Source organism: Camelus dromedarius, chromosome 4 (assembly GCF_036321535.1).
Source record: "Camelus dromedarius isolate mCamDro1 chromosome 4, mCamDro1.pat, whole genome shotgun sequence".
Taxonomy (NCBI): Eukaryota; Metazoa; Chordata; class Mammalia; order Artiodactyla; family Camelidae; genus Camelus; species Camelus dromedarius.
The window spans coordinates 93,687,958-93,708,859 of record NC_087439.1 but is presented as its reverse complement, the minus strand read 5'-3'; the positions used below and the strand labels follow the sequence as shown (position 1 = coordinate 93,708,859).

The following is a 20,902-nucleotide window of genomic DNA, read 5'->3' as shown; positions in this document are numbered from 1 at the left end:
GAAGTAGGGGACAGGGCACAAACATCAAAAGAATGACAGAACAGCTGAGAATATAACATGAACTGGGTAGAGCCAACCAAAACCAAGATGGCAGAAGATTCGACTTCCAGTAGACCTTGAGCCTCATTAGACACTCACTGTAATGCATCAGCTGCTAAAAGGCACACCCATAGGTGCCATGACAGTTCTGAGGCCAATCATAAAAGGCCAAAAGTGGGCGGGGGCCCAATTCCTGGAAATCTTGCCCCTTCCCCAAAATAGTTACAATAATTCTCCCACTTGTTAGCAAATGAAATTACCCAGCCCATGTAAACTGACCACCCCGGCACCTCCCGGCCGCTCTCCCTTCTGAGACGGACCGCGTGCTGTCTATGGAGTGTGTCTCTCAGTAAACCTGCTTTCCCTTTACTGAGGCTCGCTCTTGAATTCCCTCCTGCTTGAGATAAGAAGCTGCTCTCCGGTAACAGGCTGACTTCCAAGCCTCCAGCTGGAGTGAACTAGTGCCTGGTGATGAAGACAGGGAAGGAGCAGGTGGGAAATACGAAAAGAGACGAGACAGGTTTGCCCTAAAAAGCTTGAGGTGCCTCTGGAACAAAACAGAAATGGAAACATCCAAAAGGTACTGTCAGATATTCAGTAAAATATACGCTCTTGGAACTCAGAGGACAGGAATGGACCAGAGATGTAGACCTGGGGGTTATTAACATATAAATGGTTTTGAAAGCCGCGCACAAGTTACCAAATTAACATATTCATGTGGCTTGAATCGGCACTCTCTCAGATACTCTGAGCCAGGCTGTATCAGTCCGGTCCTAGCAGGAGGCAGATAGCATCCTCAAATTAGGATGATCTGGGGAAGGTTAAATGAATGTGGGAGGCTGAATAACGCTCCGCGAAGATAATCGCGTCTTAGTCCCTGGAACCTGAAAGGGCTGCCTCTGTGGCCAGGACTAAGGCTCTCGAGATGGGAGATCACCCTTGGCTGTCCTGAGTGCGGTCATAAGGGTCCTTATAAGAGAGAGGTGGGGGAGATTTGACCACAGACAGAAGAGGAGGAGCCTGATCCTGGAGGTGGATACTGGATTCATGCAGCCGTGACCCCAGGAGCGCCCGCGGCCGCCAGGAGCTGGAAGAGGCAAGGGATGGATTCTTCCCTGGAGCCTCCGGAGGGTGAGCAGCCTGTCGACACCTTGCTTGCCGCCCAGCGATGCTGATTTAGGGCCTCTGGCCCCTGGAACTGTGAAAGAATGAATTGTTGTTTTAAGCTACTTGGTTTGTGATGGTTTGTCTCTGCAGCAATGGGAAACTGATACAATGGACGAACAGTTTACAAAGGTTTGGGTCCCCTGTAGGGAAATAATCTCAGATGGCGCCCTAGGGCTAGTAACTGCATCCCTAGGCTCTGTTGGAGGAGGGGAGGGAACAGCTTCCAGAACTTGGAAGAAGAGGGACATATAAAGAGGTCTGCTCTGGGAGAAGCAGTGACAGTCAGCCTGCGAGGGAGGACCTGCAGGGAGGGCTCTGGGATCAACACCCCACTCTCCCTGCTCAAACATCCTGCTTGGTTCTCCGTTGGCTAAACCTCTGAGCCAGAGTGCCAGGTTGATACCTTTGTACAGATGGCATCCGGGAGCCCAAAGCAGGGGGAGATGGGTGAAGTGGACCAGTGGGGAGGGGAAGCAGGAGGGGGCACCCCAGCTGCTGCTGAGCAGAGCAGGAGGGATGGTGGCAATTGTCTGACACATGATAAAGGTCATGATAAGATACCTTTCTGGAAATGTGAAGCATTTACACGGTAGATTTTATTCTGAGATAACTGGAAAATATAAGTTCAGTTCTTTGTTAGAAAAATGAGTTATTTTTTCTATGCAATGTAATAGAATTGATAAGCAGAGATGTGCCCTACTCCTGGTGGGTCCCTGTGACCCCTTCTGTCACACATCACAGCTTTCTCTCACTCACCAGCCTGCAGGCATGTGCTGCTAAAGTTCCCGTCCATGCAAAGCTCTCGCGCTCTTCCTTCCATGATAACCCCATCACCCAGCGCGGTGTCAGCCTGAAGTCCTCGCTACAGACAGGGAACTGGGGGGCAGCACCTGATGTGCCATGCAGCTTTCTGACACCCAGCTGGCTCCCACCCCCCGCCACCTGCCCTCACTGTCCCCTGGGGGATTGTGATATTTTGATTTATGATAAGAAATAAATATTTGGTCTTTACTGCCTTTTGGTTCAGCGAGCCTACAACCCTTGGGATTTCCTAAAGTAATGAGTGACAGAGGTGTTTTTGTTATGTTAATGAGGTGACTTTGGGGCCACCTAAGGGTGGGAGCTTGTTGCCAGGAGAACCAACTGTGTGATTAGAGGCTTGGGAATTTCAGTCCCACCCCCCACAGGAGGAGAGAGGCTAGAGGCTGAATCAATTGCCAACAGCGGGTGATTTAGCCCATCGTGCCTGTGCAATGAAGCCTCCACAAAAACCCCAAGGCCAGGCTCAGACAGCCTCCAGGCTGCTGAACACGTGGAGACCTGGGGAGAGTGGTGTGCTCAGGGGGCATGGAAGCCCTGAGTCCCTTCCTCATGCCTCACCCTGCAGAGCTCTTCCACCTGGCTGTCCCTGAGTTACAGCCTGCTGCGATAAACTGGTGACCTAGTAAGTAAAATGTTTCTCTGAGTTCTGAGAGCCCCTCTAGAAAGTTAGTTGAACCCAAGGAGAGGGTCGTTGGAACCTTGAATCTATAGCCGGTCGGTCAGAAGCACAGGTGACAACCTGGACTTAACAGTTGGCGTTTGATGTAGGGGGTGGGGACTGAGCCCTTAACTTGTGGGATCGGACATCGTCTCCAGGCAGAGTGTCAGAAGTGAGTTGAACTGGATGACACCCAGCTGGTGTCTGAGAATTGCCTGGTGGTGGAGAACCCCGCCCCCACCTCCTAATTAGGTGCAGAAGCGTCAGGTTGATGTACGCTCCAAACCAGTTACCACCCAGGAAATGGAAACGTCTCCACATGGAACAGGGTAACTTGCTATAGGGAGTCCTTGCTGCTTAAACTGGCCAACATCAGTAAGTGAAAACAGGCGGGAGGAAGGCAAAACACTGGGTGGCTGCAAGGTTCCCCACGAGCCAGATGACGAGCCCCTGTGTGTGTTCACGGGTGTGTGTATGTGTGCGTGCCTGTGTATTTGTGCCTGTGTATTTGTGTATTGTGCGTGTGTTTTGGTAATCATGGGATGATGTATCTGTTTCCTTCCTGTGACTCACTTGGTCCTTGGAGTGCTGCGTTGAAAAGGATGCAGAAACAGCATACAAGGGAAGGGCGTGCAGGGGACTTGAAGAGGGTGCGGCGGGTGTGGAGAAGGAAGTGCCAGCAAGCCAGCCCCACGTTCTGAAGCAAAAGACAGAGGCAGGTTTGGGGGAATGAAGTGCCTACGCCCGACCACCAGCAGGTAGGCACAAGGGGGCTTTGCTCCACATACAGTTATTGACTTCTATTTGTGTTGTTGATGAATTTACACATTGTATCAATTTGAAGACTTGAGCTGGTTAATTGGATCTAATCCAAAAACTGGATTTGGATTTCTTATCAGTGGAAAGAGGCCTTATCTTCTAGCTCTGTTTTTGAAAGTTAGAAAGGAGAGTTTCTGTAAGAAAAGGAAGCCTGCAAATGCACTTGGAATCTTTCCATCAGCTTCCCTCTGGCTACAACGTCCCTACCCTGGGCTCAGACCAGCGCATCCCCAGGAGACGGGGGAGATGGGTGTTCTTACACAAAGAGCACTGTGAAACACAAGCACAGATAGCTCTCTACCCAGATACTCCGGAGTCTTGGAAGAAAGGAATATGCACAGATCTGTATGTTAGAATCAAGACCCAACTTAACCTCAGCTGGAGATTCTGAGAACAAGTATTTACCTAGAATCATTCTTTCTAGAACATTCTAGAGGACTCCAAAAATGATCCCCCCCAAATCGGAAGTCCACCTGATTTTTTCCACCTGAAGAGCAGAGAATTGAGATTTGGGTGTCAGGCATACGGCCAAAGGACTGTGCAGGAACGGGTAACTCTTGCATAAACGTTTAAGAAAATGCCAGATTCTCAGCCGTTGCGTCCCTTTCAGAGCCAGTCAGTGATGCACCAAGCCATCAGCAGCTTGTACCAGCTCACAGGAGCTAATTACTGAAGTTTCAGGAATTTTGTGAGCTAGTTGGGTTTTTGGGGGGAGGGAAGGGTTAGGTAATTTTGTTTATTTATTTACTTTTTATTAAAGTTTTTCAAAATGGATGTACTGGGGATCGAACCCAGGACCTCATGCATGCTAAGCACGTGCTCTACCACTGAGCTACCCCCTCCCCCTCTGAGCGAGTTAAACATAGCTGTTATTAAAGATCAAAGTAGATAAACTTAGAAATAAATTATACGAAAAAGAGGTCATAAGTACTCAGTATTCATCACTTCCTGTTCATTTCACTGCTGTCGGTGCTATCGAGGCTACTTACATCTGCTGTGTCATGGTGGCGGAAATCTTACACAACGGTGTGGTCACTGTGTATTTCTTCCCAACTCTGAATTTGGTGATGTCAGGTTGGTAGCTTGAACTGGCCATGGTGGAAATATTTACACCTTGGAAATCAGTAGGTGCTGGTCAGGGCTTTGCTTTTCCTCCAGGGAGCTGGTTGGTTAACAATTTCCAGCACACCACTGCTCAAACTCCTTACTACTCAGAGGGGAATGAAAACATGGCAGGAGGGTGTGATCCCTGCAGCCCAGGCAGGGGAAGGTGCAGAAGAGAAAAAGCATAAACCCACATGCTCCTTCCCCTGGCTGGAGGAAACACTTTGAAACAGAAAACTTGCACGGGGCGTCCTCACTTTTTGCACTGCACATGCATCCCAGGTGAGCTCAATGCCTGCCCTTCCTGGCTTCAGCGGAGAAGTCATTACTGGGTCCAGAGACTGAGGCTGGATGACGGCATCCCGGGGAGTGGCCATCACAGGTCCTTTCTCCCCAGAATCCCAGGCCCTCCATCTGCAGTGAGCTCTGTGTTGCAGATGCTCCACCGGGCAGTGGGGACCTAGGGCGATGGAGCAGGACCCACAGAGGTGGTGCGTGCGCTGCAGCTCGGAGGAGGCAGGTGACCCACCGCCTCCCAGTGCAGGGCTTTCCAACTGAGACCTGGGTCTAGAAACAAGCCTGTGTGCTGAACTGAGGACGGTTTTTAGCTGCTAATGAAGATACATGAGATTAGGAAGAAACGGTGGCAGAAGCAATCTTTCAGAATGAAATAGGATAGAGCTTTGAGATTGGTAGGCATCTGACCTCAAATCCTGCCTCTGAAAGAACACAGGGAGGCAGAAACCCAGAACAGAATCCAAGTGGAGGAACCTGCAGGCACTCTTGGAGTGATAACGCTATTGGACTTGCTAGGTGAGTTTAGAACAGAAAGAGAGACACCTAAAATGCTAAGATTAAAAAGAGCGGAAACTGGGGGCACTCGGTGATAGCTATTTGATCTGAAAATTTAGCATCTGGGACCCAGCACTCCTCATTACAAATACACTCACAAAGACGTCTGTGATGGGGAGAAGTAGCCACAACCTAAATGATCCTCGGTTAGGACCCAGGATATCCATGCAAAGACAAGCTCAGCAATCATGGAAAGAACATTCTAGGTTTGTAATTTTAAACTTGGAGAAATGTCACTATATGGGTTTAATAAACTAGAGAAAGAGAAAGTAGGAGACGGAGTGACAGAGTAGATTATGTGCACAGAAGATGCCTGGAATGGGAAATCCCAAACTGGTAACAGTGCAAACCTTTGGGATGTAAGACCGGGGAGAGGAGCTTTCATACCGATTTCATCTACTTTTGTCTTGTACTTGCTTTTCTTTTTCTAATTAAAGAGCGAGAAATGATGTCTGGTGTTCAGGTATTCATAGTGGGTCCTTGCCCCCTGCTGGCCCAGGAGGGGTCGGAGCTGGACCCTGTGCTCTGCCCGTGGACTCTCCCTCATTTTGCAGGCAGAGGTGCCAGTGTCTGAGCTGCAGCTCCATACCAGGCAAACCCACAGACGAGCGACACGTGAGAAGACCCAACGCCCGCGCAGCTGAGTGCTCTTCCCTCTTAATACCTGCTTCCCCGCTGGAAGTCTAAAACTAATTAGTTTTCTAATTAATTTATTTTTATTGAAGTAGAGTTGATTCACAATGTTGTGTTAGTTTCAGGTGCACAACAAAGTGATTCAGTTATACGCATACATATATATCTATTCTTTCTCAGATTCCTCTCCATTACAGGTTATTACAAGGTATTGAATATAGTTCCCTGTGCTGTACAGTAGGTCCTTGTTGTTTACGTTCTATATAGTGGTGTGTACGTGTTAATCCTAAATTCCTAATTTATCCCCCACCTTGCATCCCTTTCTTCTTTGGTAACCACAAGTTGTCTTCTGTGACTGTGAGTCTGTTTCTGCTTTGTAAAGAAGTTCATTTGTATCAGTTTTTTTTAGATTCCACATATAAGTGATATCATATTTGCCTTTCTTTGTCTGACTGATGTCACTTAATATTGATAATCTCTACGTCCATCAATGTTGCTGCAAATGGCATGATTTCATTTTTTATGGCTGAGTAGTATTCTGTTGTACATATTTACCACATCTTCTTCATCCAGTCATCTGTCAATGGACATTTTGGTTGTTTCCATGTCTTGGCTATTGTAAATAGTGCTGCTATGAACATTGGGGTGCATGTATCTTTTTGAATTAGTGTTCCCTCCAGATACATGCCCAGGAGTGGGATTGCTCGGTCATATGTCTATTTTTAGTTTTTTAAGGAACCTCACACTGTTCTCCATAGTGGCTGCACCAAACTGCATTCCTGCCAGCAGTTTAGGAGGGTTCCCTTTTCTTCACACCCTCTCCAGCATTTATCATTTGTGGGCTTTTTGATGATGGCCATTCTGACTGGTGTGAGGTGATACCTCACTGTAGTTTTGATTTGCTTTTCTCTGTAAAACCAACTAATTTTTTTTTTAAGAGAAAAGGCACTAGCGCAACTTACGAGTTTGTGGAGACAAACCCGCCCGAGGCAGTGGAGGCTGTTCTGCGTCCCTGCTGGGCCACAGCAAATGCGCAGCTCTGCTCTGCTGCGTTCGGAGGATGCAGGTGCTGCCCTGGGCGGGCACAGAGCTGCCCTGAGGAGACCCGCGGGGAAGGGAATCTCAGTGGGGCTGGCCTTGGTGATGTCAGCACACTCCTGGAACGGACGTGCTGGTGTGTTTTCTCCTGAAAATCCCCTCCAGATCTGGGGTGTATTCATTTCCAAGTCACCAGAAATTCAGAGACTTAAAACAACACTTGCTTATTAGCCCACAGCTCCCATGGGTTGGAAGTGCGGCAGGTTCCACGGGTCTGACCCCCACCTCGAGGTGTGTGCATGCTGCGGGCCTTTCTGCAGGCCCTGCGGAGAGTCTGCTTCAGGCTCTGTTGGGCTGTGGCAGGTCCAGATCCTTGCGGTCGTGGGGCCGAGATCCCTGCTTCCTTGCTGGCTACACACTGAGGGCCATTCCCAGTTCTTAGAGACCCCCACCCCAACATGCCCTGGTTCCCAGCCCCTTCCTCCACCTCCAAAGCCAGCGACAGCAGATTGAATGCTTCTCACCCTTCCAATCTCTCCTGCCCCTCCTTCCAGGGTCACACCCCTGTGACCCACCCCGTGCCTCCCTCCTCCCTTTCTGGGGGTCCTGCAATGGCACTGGGCCCACCTGGATGAACCCATCTCCTCTTTTAACCTTGACGACGCCCGCTAAGTCCCCTTTGCCTGGCAAGCGAGTGCGTTCCCAGGCTCCAGGTAATAGAGCATGCGTGTCCTGGGGGCCACATTCGGCCGACCCCCCCAAGATGGCCCTCTTGATAGCATGGGCAGCTGTCAGCCCAGGGGAGAGAAGGCTCGGGAGTGAGGACCTCATGACCAGCGAACTTGCCGCCTCTTTAACCCGGGTTCTGGTTCTGGGAAGTCCATTTGGCTTTAGTTCCACTCTCAGTGGCTTCAAACCAAAACAACTGCAATCAGACTGAAGAAGGAGTGTGAGCTGCGGGGGTGGGAATGGAAACTGGAGAGAACTCAAGAGGAATCACTGTCTCACAGTCCTGCCTGGTTTGGGCCTGTTCAGAGACTCAAGATCTTCCAGGATATGATTTTCTGACTTAGAAATTATCTATAGAAAAAATGCTCAATATCGCTAATTATCAGAGAAATGCAAATCAAAACTACAGTGAGATATCACCTCACACCAGTCAGAATGGCCATCATTCAAAAGTCCACAACTGATAAATGCTGGAGAGGCTGTGGAGAAAAGGGAACCGCCCCAACACACACTGTTGGTGGGAATGTACTTTGGTGCAGCGACTATGGAAAACAGCATGGAGAGTCCTTAAAAAACTAAAAATAGACTTACCATGTGATCCAGCAATCCCCTCCTGGGTATATATCTGGAAAAGATGAAAACTCTAATTTGAAAAGATACATGCACCCCAATGTTCACAGCAGCACTATTTACAGTAGCCAAGACATGGAAACAACCAAAATGTCCATGAACAGATGACTGGATAAAGAAGTTGTGGTATATTTATATATGTACATATACGTGTGTGTGTGTGTGTGTGTGTGTGTATATATATATATATATATATATAAATATAAATATAATGGAATACTACACAGCCTTAAAAAAGAATAAAATAATGCCATTTGCTGCAACATGGATGGACCTAAAGATTGTCATTTTAAGAAGAATATTAATCAAGAAAATCACCATAGTTGACCTCTACCTATGCAAGCCACTTACATCTAGGAACTTATCCAAACATCGCCCAGGCTTGTCATCTTGGGACAGAAGAAAGAATATGCAGATACAAAAAAAGTAGCAAGAATCTAAGGACTGGAGGCATGAACTCAATGCAAGTCAAAGTTTCACCTACAATTGAACAAAATCCCGTCCTCCCATGAGTCTGGAATTAATATCCATTATTGGTTTCACTTCAGTCTTCAAGATTTAAAGTTCTGTGCGTATTGCCAAGGAAGTTGCATTATATCCTTTGGTTCCCTATTGTTATTCTAAGTTTGGCTTATTTGTGGATGAATTCATGGGCAGATCGTTCTAGAAAATATGATATAGCTAAGAAGAACTGGATAGGTGATGAGAATGGAAACTCATAAACAAATGTGGATGGCATTTCATTTCTGATTACAAGGGAGAGCACCAGATCTAGATGGTGGATTGAACCCTTGGTTTATCCATCTTCCTCCCCCAAATCTCATTTAAATGACAGAATAAATATTTAAATAACAGAAGCATTTAAAATGTAGTGGTGAGTATACAGAGGTTTATTATGTTATTTTCTCTACATCGATGTATGTTGAGAAATTACATAATAAATCTTAAGAAGAAGGAGGAGGAGGAGGAACTCAGAGTAATGCTGGAAAAGAGATGAGAAATTCTTTAAAATCTATGAATGAGATACAGTAGATAGGATGGAAGTGATAAAAGCTTAGTCAGAACTGAAACAGCTCACAGCCCATTGGGGGTACAAAAAAAGTAAATGAATTAATTTTTCAGAAACTTCCCGAACTCACAGAGCAGGCTGGGGCTGGGAGTCAGCTGCTAGGTTCCAGAAGGGCCCAGGCCCCTGCTGTAAGTCTCTGTCCTCGTGAGAGCATCGAGGTCCTGGCCCAGGGAGCTCCCAGCCACCACATCAGCATGGAGGGGTAAAAAGCGAGGAGTCTCCACACAGCAGTGAGAGCCCCTAATTTCATGTTTCTTCAAGGGCATCCTTGTCCCAGGAGCACAGCAGCCCCTGAGAACGTGTCAGAGAGGCACACTCCCAGACACCGCCCCCAAATCCTCCAAATCAGAGATGTAGCCGGAGAGACTGGGCAAGCTGTGTTTCAGCGCATCTTTCAAGTGACTCTGACACACACTCACACACCCTGCTCCCAGGCTAACTGCCATCTCTCTTCCTGCACCGAAGAGAATCCGCAGTCCACTAACCAATACCCCATCCACGTAAATGACAGAAAGACCCCTCTCCGTACTGGCCAATATTCACCTCCTTGCAGCCACAGGCAAGCCACTGCCAAACCCTGCAGCCAGGCTCTGCCTTTCAGGAACATTTATGACAGGAGAATTGAAACAGTGACTTCTCATTTACAAGGGGTGCTCACAACAGCTGTTGATACTGATAAATCTAGATCTTCACTGATAGCTATGAAACCACATACAGGAGTTATAAGACTTTGGAGGAAAATCAAGTGTCTGTAAGTGGCAAGCATTGCGAATGACTTGTAAGAAACAAGGTACAATGGAATATTACTCAGTCATTAAAAAGAATGAAATTATGCCATTTGCAGCAACATGGATTACATTAAGTGAAATAAGTCAGACAGAGAAAGACAAATATCATACGATGTCACTTATATGTGAAATCTAAAAAAAACCCACAAAATTTATTTACAAACCAGAAATAGACTCACAGACATAGAAAAAGACTGTGGTTACCAGCAGAGAAAGGTGGAGGAGGGATAAATTAGGAGTTTGGGATTAATAGATACACATTATTATATATAAAATAAATAAACAACAAGTACCTACTGTATAGCACAGGGAACTTTTTTCAATTTCTTGTAATGAAGCTGTAATGGAAAAGAATCTGAAACAATATAAACGTATGTATATGTATAACTGAATTACTATACACATGAAACTAACATTGTAAATCAACTGCACTTCAATAAAAAAAAAAGATTAAAAAAAAGAAACATGGTTAAGACAAGAAAGAGAAAAAAGTCCTTTAAAAGCCTAATTAATACCCTCTGAGAACCAACACTACATTCAAGAAACAAGAACAGGCTGCTATGAAAATGATCAATTAGACGGTCGCAGACAGTTCTGGGGAATTAAAAACAATAAAACAGCAAAAGGTAATAATATTTAAACAGGAGCCTCAGGGGAAGAATTGGATCATGAAATGGATGTAGCCGGAAAACAAATTTGTGTTTTAGAGCACAGACCATAAAGCAAGCTTACAAAGAGCACGATGTTCTGGAAGAAATGCGCCAGCCTGTCGTCTGCAGCTACAGGGGAAGGGAGGACTTTCCTATTTGACTTTAGTCACTCCCTGTTGTTTGAATTGTCCACAACGAGCATTTTCAGAAAAGCAATAAGCGTAAATTTGAATTGTAGAAGCCCGTTTATGAAAGCAGTATGCGTATGTTTCTGCAAGACCGAGTTTAAAGGGTGGTCGCCAAACTGTAAGCAGCTCTCCTCTCTAAGTGGTAGCTTTCAATAATTTGCATCTGCTTCTATAAATAGGTACTGTTCTTACGGTGCACTCTAATCCATCCGGTGCAGATGATCCGGTTTGCAGAGGACTGGCCACACGGCATTGGGAACCAGGAGATGCCTCACTTCCAGGTGGGGCTGGGCCGTGAGTGCTGTGCTGGCCTTTGAGTTGGGAACTGACTGAGCTGCGGGATGTAGAGAAGGCTCTCCAGAGGAAGCTGGATAGGGTTGCCTTGAGGTCCCTGCCAGCTGGGAGAAGAGCACGCTGCAGGGCTCTCCTTTGAACCTGCAGCTCATGCACAACCCTGTGCTGCTTGTTGTTTGGGTTTTATTATGATTTTAATGCCATCTGTCATCTCTTTGCCCTCAGTGACTCTTGGGTTTTAAAGAGTTACCAGCTACATCATTGCTTTGTAAAAAACCACCCCAAAACCACCCCAAAACTTAGTGGCTTAAAAAAACCGATCATATTACTTCCTGCAAACTTGTAGTTTGCCTGCCCAGGCTCAGCTGGGCTTGTGCGTACATCTGTGAGCTGGCGGGAGGCAAGGTGGTCCAGGATGGTCTTGGCTAAGAAGATGCAGCCCTGCTCCACGTGGTCTGTCATCCTCCAGCTGGCTAGAGCCTGGGCTTGTTTTCCCGGTGGAGGCAGGGCTCAAGTAAGAGAGCAGAGGAGCACAAAGTCTCTTGAAGCCAAGGTTCAGATGCTTCCACCACATTTATTGGCTCAAGCAAGTCATAGACCAGTCTGCATTCATGGGAAGCGGAAAACAGACTCCGACTGTCGACGTAAAGAGTGCCAAGTCACATCGCGGAAGGGCGCGAGCGTGGGAAGGAGTAGAAAACTGGGGCCATTTTGGCACTGGATCCACTGAAAGTCTATTATGTAGCCCAGCTGGGGTGGCCCACACTCTGTGCAGAAGCACGCAGAGCTGAGCACACATGCTTACACCACCGGGCCTTTTGGGAACTGCATTTTGCCATCAGGTAGTTTTTGGTGAAAGGAGTTCAGTCGTGATGGGTGCCCGGGGCCCCCTCTCTGTCTGGTCTGTCCCGTCTGTCTTCTCCTGCCCAGCAGGGAGCCTCTCACAGGCTACAGAGGTTCCAGTTTCCCAGAGTGAGCCCCCTGGTCCCTGCCAAGGACGAGCTCATCACGCCCTTCTGTTTCTTCCTTTAGAGCGTCTTCCCTTCACTAGTGAAGGGGAAAACGCCTTTCATCCAAACCAATGGAAAGTTTCTATCCTGAAACACAAGGTTATCAATTCTATAGCAGTGCTGTCCAGTAGGACTTTCTGGGATGACAGAGAAGTTCCATGCCGGGTTAGCCTGTATGGTAGCCTCTCGCCCCTCATAAGAGAACTTTATTGTTTTATTGCCCTAAATGACTTTTTCTACCAAAGGCGAAGAGAAAGAGGATCAATGGAGTGAAGGGGGTGGGGGAGACCCATTGCACCAGACTTACCATTGAAAAAAAGGAAGAGAGCTTTTTTAAATTTCAGAATGCAAAGAAAGCAGATGACAGATGGGGGAGCCTCTTTGGAAATGTTGACTCTCTTGCACAAAGCCATTCCGGCAAATTCTTTCTGCGTGAAGAGTCCGGCCATGTTTGTGGGCAGTCCGCTGCAGACGTGCCCTCTTCTCTCGGCAGAAGAAAAAGCAGTGCAGCTTCCTTGTCAACCGCTGGGTCGGGGAAACAACGGTGTCCTTTGGTTCCACTGGCTCTCTTCTGAGCCAAATGATGACGTCACTGAAGCATCTGATTTTTGTCCCCCTACATAAAAGAAGATTAATGGCTAAAACCGCAAGAGGGCCTGTTGTTTTGCCAGCCTTGTGTAAGTCTGTGGTTAAAATACTCTCTTTCACAAAAGGCAACATTGCCCCAGAGGTAACAAAAGCCCCTTCTTATGTGATGTGCCTTCCCGTCCCTGAGAAAGACCACCCATGGGGAACGGAGCCATGCCCACGCTCAATGCCCCTGATTGTCCCAGGGCCGGATTCCTCACCATTAGTCCCAGCTGCCAGGAAATCGGCACCTCATAGGGAACAGCCAAGGTGAAACTAAACCATTTGGGCTACGGTCAGAAAAAACTTCAATTCGTGAAATCCAAGGATCTTTAAGGCTGCTGGAACTTGACGCTTAGAGTTTCAAGGCCGGCCGGCGCCCCACTCTTTGTCAGCTGGGCTTCGTGCTCTTTTTTCAAAAGGTGATGAGTGAAGACAGCATCCGAGAAGCAATGTATAGACTTATTTCTGAGACTGTGATTCCACCAGCTTATTACGTTACCTGTCCTGGGGCCCCTGGCGTTTCCCAGCTATGAGCAGAGGTCCCCTGCAGTTCCAAGGGCTTTGCCGAGGCTGGGAGGGCAGTGGGTGCCCGTGGGCGGCTTCTCCACACGGACAGCCAGCTGCTCCCACATGAACAATAACGACTCCAGGCTGTCTGACAGTCTAGTCCTTGGGCGGCTCCGAACATCAGTTCTACAAAGTGAATACGGGATGGGAGGGTTCCTCTCTTAACTAGAGTTGGCAAGGATGTTAGTGTTTACATAAACAACAGTAAGACAGGTAACTCATGGCTTTAAAAAAAACGCCTTTCATCCAAACCAATGGAAAGTTTCTATCCTGAAACACAAGGTTATCAATTCTATAGCAGTGCTGTCCAGTAGGACTTTCTGGGATGACAGAGAAGTTCCATGCCAGGTTAGCCTGCACGGTAGCCACAAGTCACATCTGGCTACTGAGCGCCTGTGATGTGGCTTCCGCAACCGAGGACCCGACTTTCACATTTTATTTTAATCAATTTAAATGTGAATAGCTCAAAGTTTCTTCTATATAGCACAAGGAACTATGTTCAAAATCTTGTAATAACCTTCAAAAACATGAAAATGAATACATGTATGTATGTGCACGACTGGGACATGGTGCTGCACACCAGAAGCTGACACGTGGTAACCGATGGTACTTCAAAAAAATAAATTGAAAAAGGAATTTTAATGTGAATAGCTCCGTGTGTCCTCCATGCAAGTTTTGCAGTCCTGTAGCTCCTTAGAAAGTTTCACAGACACTTGACATACGACCCAGCAATTCTGCCTCCAAATATTTATCCAGGAGGAATGAAAGCGTATGAACACAGAGTGAATTTTATTCAAGTGTTTGTAGCAGCTTTATTCATCAGCGCTAGAAACTGCAGAAAAGCTCAAGTGTCTATTGACTGGTGAGTGGAAAAACAGACTGCGGTTTATGCCTCCAGGGGAAGGCCACCCGGAGGTAAAAAGGAACGCACTTTGGACACGGGGAAATGTTATACTAAGTAAAAGAAGCCGGACTGAATAATTGTATGATTCAGTTTATCTAGAAAAGGCAAAACTTCAGTGACATAAAGCAGGTCAGGGGCTGCCCGGGGGTGGAGGCTGGGAGACGCGGGGAGAGGGCGGCCGCCAAGGGGCTTTCCGGGGACGGAAATGCTCTATGTCACGAATGCAGCTGTGGTTACACGACCATACACAGCCGTCACAAGACTCACTGCACTGTGCGCTTACAGTTGGTGCTTTATGTTATATAAATGAGATGCCCATAAAGCTGGTTTTTAAAAACTCCCTATAGCTTTTTAAATGAAAATTATGAAATGTCTTTCCTATAGGTTTCTCTATTACTTCTCTATTGACCTGCTTAGGTGAACACAGGAAACACTGAGGCAAGCGGCTGGGGGCTCCTTCAAGCCAGCTGGGGAATTTACAGCCTCCTGCTTCTCTCAAGTCCACGATGTGAAAGAACAGCTCGGCACACTTGGAATCATAGTTCCGTGAATGTGACAGTGAAGTCGGGCAGACAGCAGGCATGATGGCTTCACCTGCTACCTTTGCACTCTCTGAACTGGATTGCTTGACGCTCAGTGTAGACCCAACACCAGGGCTGTAGAAAGTGTGCCCTCTGGGAGCCCGCCACCGCTGGCTGGACTGCGCGGCAGGGATGGGAGCTGCGTGCACAGACTCACATTGATGCAGACCCAGCCACTGGTCTCACTACAGTTACTGTGTCACCCAGCTGGGAAGGTGGAGGGCAGGACCCCGCACGTGTGTGCCGTGGCGTCGAAGACGTGGAATGGATCCAAGTCCTCAACCACCGTGGAAGAGAGGTGCTGTCAACCCCGGGGCGGGAGGCCCGGAGCAGACAGTGATCTCAGATGTGGAGGTGGGGACTGAAATAATCAGCGGGCACTGACGAAGGAGGCTGCCCTGGGAAACAGGAAATGGGGGTGGCGAGCAGGGACAGGGAACCTCGCTGTCTCCTGTAGAGTGAATGGTCGGTCCTTTCAGACTGTGGGTGCGTGTGAGACTCTGATCATATAACAACTAAGTGGAAAAAATTAACCATAAGAGGTGGCCTGGACTCTTGCCCCTAGTTCCTCCAGGTCCTAGAGCTAATTATCTTCTCTGACTTTCTGCTGGCAAGAGTGATTCCCAGGTGTGGCGACCTCTCAATGCCCCTGGGGCACTGGCCGTTCTCGGGTCCCCGGCCCCTCTTTGCACTCTGAGCTGTGCCTGGGTGATTCCTAATTGTTCAGGGTAAGAAGGCCGAGCCTTCTGAAAGGTGCAGAAGGCCCCTGAGACACACCTCCATGTCCACTTCAGGGGCTCTCCAGTAGATCTCACTTTGATAAGAGGAGCTCCCTGTACTGTGACGGGGAACTGTCCCACCACAGGTGTCCCCTTCTGTGTCTCACTCTCTCTAAGCTGTGACCGATGGGCCCAGCTGCCATCCATCCACTGGGCATTGAGGGGACCAGCGAGGCCCCTTTGATGATTCCCGTCTGCCTGGTGGGCCCACGAGGCTCGGAAGGACAATGCTTCACTGAAGAAATTCAAGAGTGGCTCTTCTCTGAATTCATTCTGAACGACGTCAAGTCCCCTTAAGTCCAGCCATCAACCCGGGAAACACGTTTCCATGAGAGATTATGGCGACGTTGCATTTGGTTGACACCTTTATTTCATTTGACGTGTCCTAACCATTTCAGCGTCCCCAGGACTAGATGCGCGGCCTGACACGCATTAGGTGCTCTAGAAATGTTTGTGAAGGGAGCACGGGCAATACAAAGTGGCTTATTTCTCATTACCTCCTTCTAAGAAAGGTGATATCTGAGAAATGACTTCCGGCTGAGACCTGTTAACAAGCACGCGTCCAGTCCTGCACCGGACACTAGGAACAGAGGGTAAAGCAGATTTAAAAACTACGGTGTGTGCGTGCTCCCCCTGCCCGCCAGGCACCCGCGGGCCTGGGGGGAAGCCTGGTGAGGAAGAAGTATTTGCGGTGTCATGTTAGTTACCAAACCAAACTCGGGTCCCCTCGCCCAGATGCGGTAAATCCAAGCTGCTGACCCCGGCTTGTGGTGAAGGAAAGCGCAGAGTCCGGGGTAGCTGGTGCTTAAAACACTTCAACTGTCTGGTGGTTTCTGGGCAACAGTTTTTACAGGCAAAATCTGGGGGGAGGTCTGGGGTGTGTGACCTTCCTCTGACCGGCTGCTGGTGAGGTCAGCCTTCAGGTTCCTAGCGGTCTGGGGTCCGCGTGCTTGTGCTCAGCCTGAAGTTTCCACCCTCCACCTGGGTGGGTCTTAGTTCCCATCAAAGAACTCAGAGACCTGTATCAGGTGGCTCTGTACACCCCTTTGGGAGGGACCAGGACCCTGCTCGTCCCCGCACGACTGTTCCTTGATTGCCTTTCCTTTGTCTGCACCCCCTCCCTGCCCTAGTTAGGGACTGTTTGAATCTGCCCTTTGGAACCCAGGGAAGGTCTAGGAGGCTGAAACCTTTTTCCTACAAGCAAGAAATGGGGAGAAGGAAGGGCTTTTGTACCTGGGAGGGCCCCACAGGGTCCTGCTCATTTTCAATACAATGTGTGCAAAAGAGCTCAAGTCTGCCAGGTGGGGTGCGGGGAGGTGACACTCACTGTCTGGTTTTCTCTGTGACTTTGGCGGCAGAAACTTCCGAGAGAAATGGGAAGCAGGCAAGGAGTGTGGTGTCTGGGGAGGGACATAAAGGTTTGAAACAGCATGACAATGCAGGGAGAGGGGCGGACACCAGTGTGTGACCGCTGAGAGTCCCTGAGTGCTCACCAGGGCCGGAGACCACAGATCACTGTGCTGGTGTGAGTTCCTGACACGCACTCAGGGGTTGAAGCATCAACATGGGGCACGAGACATGTGAGCCTGCGAGGGACAGGGAGGCTGTGGAGCTGGGTCCCTGCAGTAGAGGGGCGGTGAGAATCGGGGCTGGATGACACGGAGGCGAGGCCTCACAGGGAGGAGCCTGGAATCTGCTTGTAGCCAAGAGGGTGCCCGTCTCCCACTCACCACTCTAGTCCCCTCTCGGTGGGCTTTGGAAGAACAGAGCATCTCCACCGACAGAACAGAGCAGAGGGAGACCCCGGGGAGGGTCCATCCAGGTGAGGAGGCAGGAGACCCTGGAAAGTGTTTGTTCATCACTCTGGGCAAGGGCTCCAGGTGGCAGAGGGAGACGGCATGGAGGGGGAAGCCTGAACAGCCCCAGGGTGAGTTTTCAGGAGAGGAGACAGGGGAGTGCTGGGGACGGCTGGGAGGAAGATGGGACCAGATATGGTGGGACTGTCTACAGAGAGGTTTTGAGAAGGTAACCCCAGCATAGAGGCGGAGGACACCCAGGAGGGAGCCTGGGTCTTGGCACCTGGACATAGAGAGGTTTCTTTTCCTAATACACGTGTGTACTTTGGTTTGTCAGGCCACAGCCCAAGGAAATACAATGGGCTCATCCTTTAACCCAAACTGCAACAGACAACCAACAACCTTGAAGCTGTGTCCACTGTCACTCTCTGAAGGTGTCCGGTAAAATCTGCTTGTCTCTCGAATTGAGTCTTATTTTGGCTTTGATTTTATTCATTCTATTTTAAGTTTGCAAACTGCCACACAGCTTTTTAAAAGACCTGTACACAGACTAAATCAAAACAACAGACGAATTCCTCGCCCTCTTGTAGTTCAGTGCTTAGGTACAGTCAAGTCCCAAATGATAAATTAGCTTAATAACTAGTAATTATTTGTTGCCTATTGAATCCCTTTGGGATGTAAGCTAAACATAAATGGGAACAAACTGTTTTACTTTAGGAGACAAAGAAATGAACAAACCAGAGCTCATTTTTAAAGTTACTTTTTGAAAATGGCAAGAGGGCCGTGCAACTGGCAGAATAATGACCTCTCTGCTTCTCCCCAGTGTCCACGTTTTAATCTCTGAAACCCAATCTCTGATCTTAAGGGTCTTGAGAGAAGGAGATTTTTCTAGATTCTCTGGTAGGGCCAGTGCAAGGACAAGGGCTTTTACAAGAGGAGGGCAGGGGTCTGAGTCAGAGTCAGCGACGGGATGGCAGAGGCGCTTTGGTGACGGAGGAGGGGCTGCAAGCCACTGAGAGCAGGCAGGCTGTCGGAGCCGGAACAGGCAAGGAGCGGCTTCTCTTCTACAGCTTCCAGAAGGAACGCAGCTCTGCTGACGTCTTGACTTTAGCTCAGTGAGGCCCATGTCAGACTTCTAACCTCTAGAGCGATAACACATCTGAGTCGTTTAAAGCCTCTAAGTTTGTGGTAACGTGTTTGGGCAGCCCTGGGATACTGACGCCAGCCCAGATGTTATTATGAAACGTGACCCCTGAAAAGCAAAGCGCCTCCGAACAGACCCTGAACTCACACCTAAGGTAGGTCAAGTTTCCTCTCCGGTCCACCCCTGGTGCCTTATCCAGACTCCAAACTAATGAGAACATTCCACGTGCTTGAAGCTGGTCACAGCCTCAGTAAAGGCACAGTGGCTGCAATGCGAGGCCTTCGGTCCAGCTCGCTCGTGTGCTCCGAGGTCGAGAGGACCCAGCCCCGCTGAGGACCTGCCTACCCATCCATGCCTGGGGCCCTGGGCGTCCAGCTGTGTTTGTGGCCAGGCTGGGCACTCCATCCCCACCCAGTGCAAACGGGTCTTTGCCCTGACACTGCCTGCTGGCCCCCTGAACCCAGCGCACCCTCTAAACGTTCACAGGCTCTGGGGATTTGACAGGCCTCATTGGGAAGCTTTAATCTGTTTACCACAGGGCTTTAGCGCCAATTTTGAAGAAGAATAACTTTGATTTGCTAAAAAAAAAAAAGTTCTGTTTATTTCCCTGTCTCCCAAATTAGAACGATTTATTACAGTGTACCTTTAGCTTTAGTCCCAAAGAAACTCAATATGCAACTAATGATTACTAGTTATGAGGGTAATTTTTCATTTAGGATTTCAGGGAGCTGGAGAGACTTCGTCGAGGCGTGAACAGAGCTGGACTTGCAGTAGGTGCGGCTGCCGGGCCTGGGGATCCTGGGGAGGGAGCAGCAGAGCAGGGCGGCTGCGTATACCTGGAAGGTTCAGGAAGGGTTTTCCAGACCAGTTTTTGGAAAAAGCAGGCCTCCTTGCTGCCACTCCTTCTCCGGTACCAGACCCATCCTGCAGGTGGCGCTTCTATTTGCTGATTTGTTTGTTTACTTGGGCTGAGCAAAAGACACCTTCCCAGGCAATGGAAGGGTCTGCTGGGAGCAGACAATAAGACAGGGCGTGTGAAGCCCATTGAAAAGAATGATGAAACTAAAAGTCAGTCTGATTTTTATCACCATCTGGTGACAGCAATTCTAAGCCATCTCAGTGATAAAAGTACTCCTAACGTGAATCTTTTTTTGGTCTGAATTGCAGAAAACCGTGGCAGTCACTGTTTCAGTGATATCTATATAAGCTTCCAGTGAGCGCATTTATGAGTTCTGACACCTTAATAAATACTGTATTCTACACAGGAGTTAATTCAGAGACCTTCCGTCCACGCGGACGGGATTTCACAAGCTCACTCTGTGCTGTTTGGGTCTCCAACTCTGGGGCTATACGTCCTGTCTTTACCAGGAAATGTGAAGCAAATTGTGGCAGCAGAGCGAGGTAGAGATGGAGACGCAGACTCCAGCTCCTTCACTCCCTTGTGCTGGTTTTAGTTCACACCATCGCCTACTGACCGCAATTTGAAAACTAAATGTATCCTTTTATCATTGTTAATTGTTTCAAAACTAAAGAGTAAATCAAGAAAATACAATTTACAAAGCCAGTGTGATTTAGTAGTTGCCTAAATTGTATCTTCTGTAGATGTTTCCATTTTATTAAAATCCACTCATTGGTTTTTGGACAATTATTTACACAGAACATTATATCAGGCTGTAACCAAAGGATTGTTGACCTGAAACAAACAGACTGCCAGGTATTTCTCCAGCAAAGATGCGTTTACTCAGGCTCAGTAGAGAATTGCAGTTTGGGGTCTGCAACCATGGTGAGCCATATGCAGGTCCTCATATGGCAAGGGAGGTAGCCCGCTTTTATAGAGGGAATAGGAAGCAGGAGGCGGGGGTAAACAGAGACCCTGGCTTTTCATTGGCTGAGCCCTTGCCAGGAAAGGAGTTTTTCTTCTTCCTGTTGGGTTCTGCTGGTGGTACAGGGTGTGAGAGCGCCCCCTTCTGGTCTCCTCTGTTTCACTGACGTTTCTGTTTATTAATTTTTT

General features: G+C 48.4%; 1 long non-coding RNA gene across 3 annotated transcripts; it reads left to right on the top strand.

The window, feature by feature from the left end:
- Nucleotides 1-3,307: 3,307 nt before the first annotated feature.
- LOC116153139 (uncharacterized) lies at nucleotides 3,308-20,450 on the top strand. 3 transcript variants are annotated; one of them, XR_010380738.1, is made up of 4 exons: nucleotides 3,308-3,444; nucleotides 11,366-11,467; nucleotides 18,085-18,188; nucleotides 20,157-20,450. It is a non-coding gene; the product is annotated as an uncharacterized LOC116153139 (long non-coding RNA). The 3 variants fall into 3 exon arrangements; XR_010380739.1 differs by lacking the exon at nucleotides 11,366-11,467 and adding an exon at nucleotides 15,009-16,544 and having other exon boundaries at nucleotides 3,328-3,444; XR_010380737.1 differs by lacking the exon at nucleotides 11,366-11,467 and having other exon boundaries at nucleotides 3,328-3,444; nucleotides 15,009-18,188.
- Nucleotides 20,451-20,902: the final 452 nt, after the last annotated feature.